The sequence below is a fragment of the Curcuma longa genome, chromosome 1 (assembly GCF_044706935.1).
Source record: "Curcuma longa cultivar G26 ecotype Majalengka, Jawa Barat chromosome 1, ITB_CL_G26_1.1, whole genome shotgun sequence".
NCBI lineage: Eukaryota > Viridiplantae > Streptophyta > Magnoliopsida > Zingiberales > Zingiberaceae > Curcuma > Curcuma longa.
Genome location: NC_133861.1, coordinates 26,509,043 through 26,522,764, shown reverse-complemented (window position 1 = coordinate 26,522,764; position 13,722 = coordinate 26,509,043). Strand labels below are relative to the sequence as shown.

The 13,722-nt window shown below is 38.2% G+C and overlaps 1 pseudogene; it reads left to right on the top strand.

Moving 5' to 3' along the window:
• The window catches only part of LOC141827054 (glucan endo-1,3-beta-glucosidase-like), a 4,951-nt pseudogene extending 3,546 nt beyond the window's left edge, over positions 1–1,405 (top strand).
• Positions 1,406–13,722: the final 12,317 nt, after the last annotated feature.

Below are 13,722 nucleotides of genomic sequence, written 5' to 3'. Positions count from 1 at the left end.
CAGACGAGACCTTCACTATGATGACCATGAGGCAACCATCAATTAGCCCCCTACGAACAATGCTATGTTTATAATATAAAAGCTAATTAAAATTTTAAAACTATTTTAACAGCACATGTATATATATATTTAGAATTTTATATCTAAAAAAATAGATATAAAATTGAAATTCCCTAATTGAGGGTCGATTAACATTTTTAATAAGTTCGAGGACCAAAATAAAATTTCCCTAATTGCATGCTGATGCTGCCACTTAAGAGTGCACTTCGTCTTCTTCCTTCGCTCTGCTCACTCTGCTCTCTCCGTCGCTTTCTCCATCCCTAATCCTTGCAATCTGAGGAAGAAATCAAACTACACTGGTCGTGAGTTCTCCTCATTCTTCAAATCTGCTATTTTTTCTTCCTTTCTCTGGATTATTCATCTCATTTCATGCTCTGTTTCAGGTCATGGAGCTTCTTCCATTTTGTTCCATCTTGTTGTTCTCCTTCCTCGCCTCCTCTGTTTCCGGTACGGTGAGAAAAATCACTTTTTTCTGAGCTCAAAATTAGCTTTCTTTCGTTCAATGGCGGTTTATTTGGTTGCAGAAGCCGGAAATGTCGGTGTCAACTACGGCAGGGTGGCCAACAACCTGCCTCCGGCGACCAAAGTGGTGGAGCTGCTGAAATCCAACGGCATTGACCACGTCAAGCTATACGACGCTGACCCGTCCGTCCTACGCGCCCTCGTCGGCTCCGGCATCAAGGTGGTGGTCACCGTGCCCAACGAGCTCCTCGCCTCCGTCGTCGCCCGTCTGGGCTTCGCTTTGCAATGGGTGCAGCGCAACGTCGCCGCCTACTACCCCTCCACCCAGATCCACTCCATCGCCGTCGGGAACGAGGTTTTCATCTTCCCCCGCAACATCACCAACTTCCTCGTCCCGACGATGCAGAACGTCCACACCGCGCTCGCCCACCTCCACCTCGACGCCAACGTCAAGATCTCATCCCCCATCACCCTCACGGCGCTCCAAAACTCCTACCCCTCCTCCTCCGGTAGCTTCCGGCCGGAGCTAGTAGAGACGGTGATCTGATCGATGCTAGAGTTTCTGCGACAGACCGGCTCGTATCTCATGATCAATGCCTACCCTTTCTTCGCCTATGAAGCGAATTCTGATGTCATTTCCCTTAATTACGCCCTGTTCCGTCCTAATTCCGGAGTCGTCGACGCTGGTAACGGACTCAAGTATTACAGCCTCTTCGACGCCCAAATCGATGCGGTGTTCGCGGCGATGTCGGCGCTCAAGTACGACGACATCAAGATCGTGGCGTCGGAGACGGGGTGGCCGTCGAAGGGCGACACCAAGGAGACCGACGCGGCGGCGAAGAACGCCGCCGCGTACAATGGAAACCTAATCCGGCGGCCGTGAGGTGGGAGCCCAGCATTGGATGCGAACCTCTACGCTTCCAAGGAAAGGAAGAAGACGAAGAGGAGGTGGAGGTGAGAGCAACAGGAGGCGACAGGGAGAGCGAAGGGGAAAAGACAGCAGGAAAATATTTCCAAGAGAAGGAAAAAGGTAGCAGGAGGTGGAGGGTAAATTTGTAAAATTATGTATTGGGGGAGTTGAAACTAAAGATTGAGGAGATTGGGGAGTGCATGTAAAGAAATTCATGAGTGGGGACTGACCACAAAGATAAATTTTTCATTGGGTATTTTTAAGCAAGTCTCCCTTTTTTTATCTCCCTTTTCTTTGTTTGATGTGTGTATTTGTTATAGTTTCATATCACCTAATAGAAATATTTATTGGTCGTCTAAGTATATGTCTGTGCCATCTTAAACGTGTCTCTCAGAGTTTTTTCTCAATAGATGCAATTTCGACTATCTCTAATGCTCTCGTTTCTTATTTTGCCCATCATCATATATCCACACATCTATCTTAACATCTTCATCTCTACAACTCTCATCTTCTACTCATGTGCTATAGTTATAACCCAATATTCAACGTCATATAACATAGCAGGTCTAACCGTACGTCATTTTATATATAGAACTTCCTTTTAAATTTTAGAAGTACTTTATGATCATATAAAACACCCGACACTCTCCACCATTTCAATAATTATACTTGTATTCTGTGTAAAACATCTCTCTCAATCCTTCCATCATCTTGCAAAAATGATCTTAAATACTTAATGCTCTCAGTTCCAGATAACCCGACATCTCCTCTCTTAACAATTGTATCATTACGTCTAATATTGCTAAACTTAAATTTCATATATTTTGTCTTTACTCAACTAAACCTAAAACCTTTCACTTCTAGTGTTTCTTGTTAAGGTTCTAGTTTAACATTTACTCCTTCGTGTATCTCATCAATCAAAATAATATCACTTACAAATAATATGCACCATGGTACTGTATCTTGATCTATGTCCAGTGAGTTCATCCATGATTAGTGTAAAAAAATAGGGGCTTAGAGTTGATCTTTGATATAACCCTATCTTTACTAGAAATGCTTCAATTAATCTGCCTAAAGTCTTCACTCTAGTCATTACATCCTCATAGATATCCTTAATTAGTTCAATATATGATATGCTAATACCTCTCTTTTCTAGAATTATCCCTATAATTTTTCTTGGAACTCTATCATAAGCTTTTTTTAAGTCAATGAATATCATGTATAGATCTTGTTTTTACTCTCGATACTTTTCAATTAGTTGTCTGAGAAGATGTATAGCCTCTATTGTCGACCTTCCAAGCATGAAGCCAAATTGATTTTCGATCACCGTGGTCTCCTTAATCTTTTTTCTATTACTCTTTCTAAAAGTTTCATGGTATGACTCATTAGTTTAATATCAATATAATTTGAACAATTTTGTATGTTTCCCTTATTCTTATATAAAAAAATTAGAGTACTTATCCTATATTGATCATGTATTTTTTTCATTTTCAATATCATGTTAAATAATTATGTAAGTCATTTAATCCGTTATTTCCTTAGGTACTTCTATACCTCTATCAAAATATCATCTCGTCTAACGTCTTTTCCTTTTACATCCTATTTAAAGCTTGTTCTACTTCTAAAGTTTAAATTCTATGATAAAATTTTAAATTTCTAAACTCATTTGACCTACTCAAATTATCTAAATTAAGTTGATCACCTAAATCTTCATTAAAAAGTTAATGAAAATGTCTCTTCCACTGATCTTTTATTTCTCTATCATTTACTAGTACCTTATTGCATTTATCTTTAATCTATCTTATTTGGATAAGATCTTTTGTCTTCCTCTCTCTCACTTTAGCTATTTATAAATGTCTTTTCCCCTTCTTTTATATCCAATTTTCAATATAATCGTTCAAAAGAATCATTTTTAACTTCATTCACTGCTTTCTTAGTCTCTTTTTTTACTATTGGATTAAGTGTTCTTCTCTTTTCTTAAAAAACATATTAGCCAGTATAAGATCAGATGTTATTGCAAAATCCAATATAATTTTTGCTTCTTCATTTCTTTATCCACCCATAACTCCCATGCACCCTCTCATATTCCTTATTTTTCACTCCGACATGCCCATCTAGATCGTCTACTATTAAAATCATTCCATTTGGTGGAATATCTTGTAATACTTCATCTAGGTCATCCCAAAATCTTGATTTAGTATCTTCATCAAATCCTACTTGAGGTGCATGTGTGCTAATTACGTTCATAGTTTCTTTTTTCACTACTATCTTGAGAGCTATAATGTTATCCCCCTTTCAAACTACTCCTACAACTTTATCGTTTAACAAACTAGCTGTTGGTGCCCCGGTTGATTTTGATATGATCAACCAAGTTAGGTTAGGTTCTTTTGTAGTCTAATCCCTCTTTCTAAGTGTGTAGGAGCTTAGGAGCAGAGGAAGTTGAGCGAAAGACGTGGCCGTCGAGAAGGATTGCACGGGCGAGTGAGCTGACGGGCTCGGTGCATCTGAGGGATGCGGAAGCTACGGAAGAGTACATCGGTGGAGCGAGAAGGACGCCCGCGACATCCGAGGAACAAGAAGCTAGGAGGAAGGACGCTCGAGGGGTGAAAGGCCAGAAACGGATTTGGGTGAGTCTAACTCTGGTTGGTCAGAAATCACCCAAATGATGTTTCTAAAAAAAATCAACTCTATTGACTTTGACCAAGTCAAAATCGATCAAATTCGGACGTGGTTTCAACGTGTGCTCCAGCTTTTAATCATAGGTCAAATTAAGGATAGAGATTATCCTTAATCAAGGATGATTCAAACATTGATGCACATTTATTTTTTAAAAGGATAATATTTATCCTTTATCAAAGATCATAGATCAAGATCAAATCTTATCTACAATCAACGGTCAAGATTAGTTTACGTAGTTTATAAATAGGCTTAGAAGCTAAAGAGAAATACACACTTCAATTGTAATATTTTTTTTTTAACTTCCGTCTTGTGCTATAAACTTCTATAAGAGGCTTCTCCGCCTACAAGGAGTTTTTGATAGTAAGCTTCAACCGCCTTGGCTTACAACCACCTAGGTTGTAATCAAGTACATTTGTTTGTATTTGCCTCTTACTAGGTTTATTTCATGTAATTTATGTTGGGTTTATTTAATTGTTGAAACTAACATTTATTTTTGTAAAGTTGTGCAAGAGATCCAGTATTATTTACAGGGGCAATTCACCCCTCTCTTGCCGGTCCACATCGATCCAACACTAGCTACAACAATATCCATTCCATTTTTTATTTTATTCTTTCCTGTGTACCATAACTTAAAACTTGAGTTATTTATCATCTTTGCCTTCTCACCTAGTTATTTTGTCTCTTGTACACATAAAATACTAATTTTTTTTCCTAATCATCATATCTACAATCTCCCTTGCTTTACTAGTGAGGGTTTCTATATTCCATACTCTAAATCTTAAACTATTAGTTTTTTAATAAAATTTACTTTTATCCAATCTATAATGTGAGAACTTTTGTCTATTTAACACTACACTCAAGTTCTCATGGAGATGTAACAGTCCTTGTTGATACGTTACAGTTGGACCCTACAATGCAAACTCTTGTATACTTATCATTACACTCAAGTTCTAGCGATATGCAGTACTTGTCAAGACGTTATAGTTGTTAGTACCGATGAAATCAAAATATCTTTACAATGGTATGATATTATCCACTTTGGGCCTAAGCCCTCATGGCTTTGTTCTTGGGCTCTCCCCAAAAGATCTTATACCAATGGAGATACTTTCCATCCTTTTAACTCCATGATCTTTTCCATGTACTTTAGATGTGGGACTATATTTGTATTCTTGCAACCCAACAATCCCCCTCTCAAACAAAAGACCACAGGCCCCCCTCAACGTCGTTTTTGATGGCTGAATCCTCGATCCATCAGGATTTTTTGCCCCTTAGTCCACCCGACCTACTAGACTTCCCACCTAGCCGCAGCTAGAACTTTTTACCTCTCGGTCCACCCAACCTACTAGGACTTCTCACCTGGTGTCTGGTCCTCTTTTGATTCAGACACGAGAGCATCCACTTCCTTTGTTTAAGGTTCAAACCACATGGTTAGATCTGGATCATGGCTCATCCGGCTGTTAGTCCGGTGAAGAGCGGTCTCGCTCTGATACCACTTGTTAGTACCGATGGAATCAAAATATCTCCACAATGGTATGATATTGTCCACTTTGGGCCTAAGCCCTCATGACTTTGTTCTTGGGCCCTCCCCAAAAGGCCTCATACCAATGAAGATACTTTCCATCCTTTTAACCCCATGATCTTTTCCATGTACTTTAGATGTGGGACTATGTTTACACTCTTGCAACCCAACAATAGTCGGACTCTGTAATGTGTTCCTTTCAGGGAACAACCTAGCATTAACACAATAATTTTATGAATCCATTTATTGAACATTTACCTTAGTTTAACGTTGGCTATCAATCTAAAGCAATCCTTCTCCTTTATTCGGGTTTGGAACCGACCGTGACAAAATTAATTTGTCATCGGCGGAGTTTAAATATCTTATAAATTGTATAATTATATAATATTTGTAATATATTAAATTGGTTAGAAAAGTTTCAAGGGAGAAAAAAAAATAAAGAGTGTCTTAGATAATTTAATAATTAGAGAGATTGCCATTTATCATACCTATTCTATTAAATTGATAATAAAAAATGATTTAAAATACAGATCATCAAATTTGATTATTAATAGGACGTTTTTATAGGCTCATCATAACTAATGCTCCCAAATACTCAAAATTACTCTACTTTTTTTTTATTAAAAAATTATTTAATATTAAATTTTCTAAAATATCCCTTCGTTTTTCTAAAATTACAAGCGATGGCTCAACAGGCCGCTTAAATGGACGAACAACGACACGATCTCTCTCTTCTCTAATATGAAATTTTTTTCAAATGAAGAACGTAATCAAAGGATGCTGGACGTCTAGATTGACCGCTATGTGCACTTCCCGATTTACCCTAGTGATCGGTGGAAAACTTCCGTAGGATCGAACCGGTCATCCCAGAGATAGTCAATGAGACTAACTGGGATTATCATTTTTTTTCTAATATAACCGTTTGAGCGACTATTCATACAAGGAGAAGGTTGGAAAGATATTTTGACAAATCTGGATGTGATTTAATAATTTGAAAAAGTAGAATTTGTAATTTAAGCATTTAGAGTACTTTATCATGATAAACTTCTTCATTAATCACAAATTGAAAAAAAAATTCATTTTTCATGTTAGTAAATTTCAGCGAGATTACTAGATTAATTTAATTAATTTAGTAAAATATTGTAATCAAATTATTAAAATAATTTTATATTTTAAAAATGGATAAATTTATGAATTTGTGATTTAATAAAATATTTTATGTTAAAATTAAAATTTTATTCTACTAGAGACTTTCTCTTGTGCCACAAACAGGGGCGCCAAAGGAGAGGGGTGATGGTGATGGCCACCCTCTCCGTCTTGGGCGCCACTTGATCCTGGAGCTTTCACTGACAAACCTCATTAGTTTTCTTTTTACGAGTTTGGGTTTACTCTTAGTAGGGGAGAGGAGCTCCACCTTCACCTTCCTCTTCATCTTGGCTGCCACCCGATCCTAGAGCTTTCATGGACAAACCTCGTTAGTTTTCGTCTTATTGGATTTGGGTTTACTCTTAACAAGAGAGAGGAGCTCCACCTTCACCTTCCTCTCTGTTTTGGCCGCCACTCGATCCCGGAGCTTTTGTGGACAAACTTTATTAGTTTTCTTCTTATCTAGTTTGGTTTTACTCTTAACACGGGAGAGGAGCTCCATCTTCACCTTCCTCTTTGTCTTAGCTGCCACCCAAGCTCGGAGTTTCCACGGACAAATCTTATTAGTTTTCCTCTTATCTAGTTTGGGTTTACTCTTAGCAAGGGAGAGGAGCTCCACCTTCACCTTCCTCTCAATCTTGGCCGCCACCCAATCCCGGACCTCCCCTTCCTCTCCTTCTTGACCACCACTCGATCCCAGAGCTCCACCTTCCTCTCCGTCTTGACTGGCACCCTTAATTACCCCACCATAACTTCAAATTAAAAGACTTAAATCAACAATTAATGAATGTTTTGATTATTGAATCAAACGATTTGATTTTGAATCAAATTGAATCAATTTGGTTTAGTTTTGAACCAAACTTAAATTTATTGACATATGAATTTTGAGTATTGAGCTAAGAGATGGAGTTTTCGATTGAATCCAAATCCAATTAGAAATGTTATATGAGATATAACATCTAAAAGAGAAATGGACGATCGAGATTAAAACTAGATTTAATCACAACCACCCATTTCTTATAACCTATCTCTTCTTATATGCTACTATACTTGAAGAAAACCTAATTTGAGCCGCAGTTTTCTTCTGTGTGAGCAATCTCGAACGCACCATTTTCCTCTCCCGATCTCGACGTCGCCCGATCGGGTTTTCTCTCCCACGCTGAATTCTCCCGAGCAAAGGTTGCCGACTGCGCAAGTGAGAAAAGAAGGGATCACGTTTCCTTGGCCCCCCCTGATCGGCTTCTCCCCGCAAGACTACTCTCGTTCTCGGCTAGCCGACAAGGATCATGGTCGACCGCTGGAAGACAGAAAAATGAGTGTGCTGCCTCCTCTAGCCTTCTCCCAATGAAGACCACACGGGCGATGCCAGGAATAGTTGTCAGAGCTTGCCCCTTGGGCTTGTACCACCGCCAGAGCTATTGTAGCTATCGACCGGAACTTATTGTCCCAAGGGCGGCGGCTTGTGAAGCTATCGGAGCTTGTCTTCTGTGGGTAGCGACTTGTGAAGTTATTGCGGGAGATCGCTGTCCTAGGGCGGTGACTTATGATTCATCAACTAATACGGAAGACGATAACGTGACTCGTAGCTTAGAAGCAGTTCAAACAAGAGTATGAATCATCGGTAGAGGTGGAGTTTTGATAGAGTCGCTTGATTGTTACCAATCCCGTTCCACGACATTTGTACATGTTATATTTTAATTTTTAATTATGTTTTGTACTTGTTATATTCTGTATATGTGTTGCGAGTATTGTAATAATTAGTTGTAATTATTAATTTTCTTAATTATGATACTTGTTGTATCCCTCGTCTTTTCGCAAAAATAATCTTATATATTTAAAACTATCAGTTAAAGGTAATTTATTATCTTTTATTTTAATAATTATCTTACTATGTCTAATATTACTAATTTAAATTTTATATATTCAAATTTTACTCTACTAAATCTAAAATCTTTTACTTCTATTGTTTTCCGACAAATTGAGCTTAGCATTTACTTCTTCAAGTATTTCATCAACCAAAATAATATCATCTGCAAATAATATACACTCATATCTTAGATGTATCCTTGATATAACACTATCTTTATAGGAAATGATTCAATTAATCCACGTGGAATCTTCAGTTTCGGGTGCACACAATAATGTCATCAAGCTTCGTTTCCTCCCTTAACCTCTCCGTCAACTCGAGTACACTCGTCCCGTTAGAAAGTCAAATGAGGCCACTCCACATTGTCATCCACATTTCCTGCATCATCTGCAATGGCATAGAACCCACTCCTACCTTCAACTTTGTACACTGGAGCGCCAGAAAAAGAATCCAATGATTGCAAGAACAACAAGAATCAAACTTTCTTTTAATACATTTGCAGTTAGAAAAGGATGGCTTTCCTAGTAACTACATGTAATATGAGATTTGGAAACTAAAAAAAGACTAGAAACACTCTCTGAAAATTAACAAAAGGGAAACAACAATCATCAAAGACAGTCAAAACCTAAAAGAGGAAATTTTGTTACTGTGATAGAAAATTTAAATCACATTGTAGTTAAATATGCAAAATATAGTCCCTGATATTGGTAAAATTAGTCGTTAATAGCATCAGTGGTTGAATGTGCCAGCCAAAACGTGTATGCTGAATTTTTGCAGTTGGACAACCTCCAATATTGATTATCCAAATTGATTATTAATAGGGCGTTCTTACTTGCTCATCAACTAATGCTCCCAAATACTCAAAATTATATACTCTATTTTATTTTAAATTATCAATTCATAGTAGTTTTTCAAAAATATCCTTTCGTCCTTCACCTCTAAGTACCTTCTCTATCTTCGATTTGTCCAACAAGTGAAGACTCAATAAATAGCTTAAGTGGGTGAATTTTGTTGGGTTGCAAGGGCATTGTCGAAAATAAACGGCATTGCCGAAAATACTATTAAACCAAAACTTCTTCTCTTAAACTTTAACTCATAATATGTTTATATAGACTCAAACTCTAAGAAAGATTCCTAATAAAAAGAAAATTTTCTTAACAAATTCGAAAAGAAAGATTCCTAATAAAAAGAAAAATTTCTTAACAAGCTCGAAAAGAAAGAATCCTAATAAAAATAAAAATTTCTTAACCGACTCAATTCCTAAAAATGCTAAACGGATTTAAAAAAATCCTAAAATAAAAAAATAAAATTTTTTAAAACTACTCTAAATATAAAAAACTTCAAAAATTACTAAAAATAAAAATTATCAAAATTAATAATAAAAATCTTTAGATGCTCCTGCATCAGTCGCCCCAAGTTGAAAGAAACTCATCTTCGAGTTTAGAGTAGTGTTAGGTGGTTGCCCAGGAAGAAGATCATCTTACACCAAATCAATAAAATTCATTAGTAGTTGTTAGACTTTAAAAATTCTCATCGATCCGCTGACGAATATAACATCAGGAGGCCACGGGTTGATTATCTTCCTTATTGGTAGCCTTAATCGTCCTTCTTCAAAGCTTGAAAGAGAGGTTGATAGCCTCGATTTCTTCTCATCATAGCTCAAAGGAGAATATAATTGTATCGGAAAATATAAACTAATCATGTTGCTAGATGTTCCTGCATCAGACGACCAGCGGCGGCTCAAGCCTTGGAGGGGCCCTAGGCGATTTTTTTAAAAAATAATTATTATTTTAAAATATTTTAAAATTAAATAATAATAAAATTTAATTTTATACGTAGTAAAAAGGAATAGATTCACAGAGGGGTGCTCGTTTACCACTTTTCTTCGGCCTTGCTCTTCTTCAACCGCGACGAGCTGACAAGGTCTGGCGAAGGGCGAACTGCGAAGGCGAAGGGAAGGGTTTGGTGGCGAAAGACGAACAACGAACGGTCGACGGTGAACCACCAGAACTGGCGAAGGCGAAGGGAAGGATTTGGTGGTGAAGGACGAACAACGAATGGTCGACGGTGAGCTGCCGGAACTGGCGAAGGCGAAAAGAAGGGTTTCTGGATTTGGTGGTGTTTTAGGGTTTGGTGGCGAAGGGCGAACTGGCGAAGGGCGAAAGCGAACTGGCGAAGGCGCAAGCGAAGGGGGAAGGCGAACTAGCGAAGGGCGAAGGCGCGAAGGTAAACTGGCGAACGGTGAACTGGCGAAGGGCGAAGGTGCGAGCGAAGGTCAATTCAAATCGGGAGATTCAGAGCGAAAGGTGAACGGTTTGGTGACGTTGATTTGATGACATTTTAAGGATTTTTTTTTATTTGGGGCCGACGAAGGTGCGAGCGAAGGTCAGTTCAAATCAGGAGATTCGGAACGAAAAGTGAACTATTTGATGACATTTTAGGATTTGATGGCGTTTTAAGATTTTTTTTATTTGGGGCCCTAACCGGCTAAATCGATTAATAAAAATATTTTAATAATTTTTATTTACATAAAATATATACATTAATGTATTTAAATGGGGGCCCCAATTAAAATGGGGGCCCTAGGCATAGGCCTTAGTGGCCTATGCCTAGAGCCGGCCCTGCAGACGACCCGGATTGAAAAAAACTTGCCCTCGAGTTTAGAATAATATCATGTGGTCGTCCAAGAGAAAGATCCTCTGACATCAATTCGGGAGAATCTTCTAATAGTTGTTGCACTTTAGGAATTTTCGTCGATCCGCTAACAAGCATGACATCGTGGATACTGTTCTTGTCCATCTTCGCATTCCCCAAGCACTTCTTTTCCTTACAAATTGCTTTTAACTGTGATGATACCAACTTGTTCTTTTTTAATTTTAATGGGATCCGCAATGTCCCCAAACATGATTGTCCAAAGAGGCTCCAGTGGATCACAAAAAAACTCTTCCATGATGATAACCTTGGTACTGTCATAAGACAATGACCATTTTGGAGAAACTTCACATATGCTGAAACGACGTTCCTGTGAACTTAAATCTGTTGCAAAAGAAGCTCCAAATTGACTATGATAAAAAATGTTAGAGAAGTCTACAAAATTTGTATTGTTTTCCAGAGCTATGGAGATAGTTTCGACCCAATTAATTGTTCTGTAAAGATCTATGTTAAGATTTGTATCCTGTGAAGTTTGTAGTTGTTCTTTATCCTTTTCAAGTTGATGATCAAAGGTTTGCTTCATGACTGCTTACTTTCTCAAGTCAAGATCTTTCTCGCCATACTTCAAGATGTGATGCTCATCTTTCATCACTATAATCTCCGCACGTTTTTCCTCCATCTTATCTTTGTTCACCTTTGGCACTAGTTCAATGTCTGGGTCATGTAGATTGTGATAGGGGTTAAAGACATTAAAGTCATCCCTCTCCAGAGATAGCTTTCTAGGATGGAGAGCCATAAGATCAAATTGAACTTTTCATCGATATCATTGATATCAAAATCTTGATGCTTATCCATATCAGTATCTTCAGTTTGTTGTGCTTCTTCATGAATTTGAAGATCCACACCAACTTTATTGACAACTTCATCTACTTCATCATCATTTTGAACAAAACCTGAACATAGAAGCTCTTACTCCAGCAACGGTGCATCCATTGAGGGAATTCTCAGTGTTCAAAATATGCAACACATAGTCACCATCTTCATTGACAAATTCATCATCATAAAGTACCTCATCATATATTGGATCTCCAATTAACTTGGTCTTATTTTCTTCATGCTGAATGAATTGGGACGCTGAATCAATGCAAGGTGAGATGATGGAGATTTGGACTTTGTTGATAGATGAACCATGCTGTTGATTGCCGTCGGACAAAGTGGGCTTTTGGTCTTCGATCAATGCTTCATCTAGAGTTATCTCCTCTTCATCAGCATCATCATAAATTGGATCACCAAATATTTCAATATTGTCATCATCTTTATCACGTCCTGTGATTGGACGAGCGGAAGAGTATGACTGGTCATATTCGATGTTGTCGAGGTCCTTAACTTCATAGTTGTCCTCGTCATCGTAGGAGGAAGGGGGAACATAGAGGTGTTGTGGAGCCGATGTTCTTTTGAAGTTGTAGGTGGTGGGGTGGTTGATCCCAAATCCTTCAATCAACTGGTAAACTTCCTTCGTGTGATGATTGACTGATCTTGCATCTTGCCTCAATGTCTGATTTCGTTAAAACATAGTCTGAGTATAGTCGAAAGGAAGAAAATAACTCTTCATCTTCTTCTTCATTTTCTCCCAGTCGGTGATCTTGGTCTTGCCTTGTTTCTCTCGTGAGTGTCGTAGTTGTTTCCACCAAGTGGATGCTCGACCCTTGAGTCGGATGACAACCAACTTTACTTTCATCTGATCAGGCACCTCATTGTAATCAAAAATACTTTCTATTTCGTTGAGTGAATCAACGAATTCTTCTGCTTGAAAAATTCCTGAAAACTCAGGTAGATCAATTGAAAACCGAAGTCTACATACCGTTCTTCTCGACCTCGACGATCCGCGACCCTATCGAGGTGGTGGTAAGGATTGTCAAAGGTAGATGCATAATTAAAGGTAGATGCAGAATCAGAAGCACGGTCATAGCTCCTTCGATCTTCAAAATCCTGCGTCGCCAGATGGTGGGTTAATTCTGTGACTTACTCAATCGTCTCCTCTTGCACGGTACACGCTTCCTCTATCGGAACCTGATAAATGCGACCGTGACCGCCACGCCCACGACCACGACGACCCTCCATTGGATCTGATGCGCTTTGATACCAACTGACACCGGGCGGGATAACGATTATCTCGGGGGCAATATTGAATCCGCTGGTTCGATTGCGAACGCTGAAAATAATCTTCTAAAACCTGTTAATTCAGAAGAATAACAAGAGATAGGGAAATAAATGACATTGCCGAAAATATTATTAAACCAAAACTTCTTCTCCTAAACATTAGCTCATAATATGTTTATATAGACTCAAACTCTAAGAAAGATTCCTAATAAAAAGAAAATTTTCTTAACAAATTCGAAAAGAAAGATTTCTAATAAAAAGAAAATT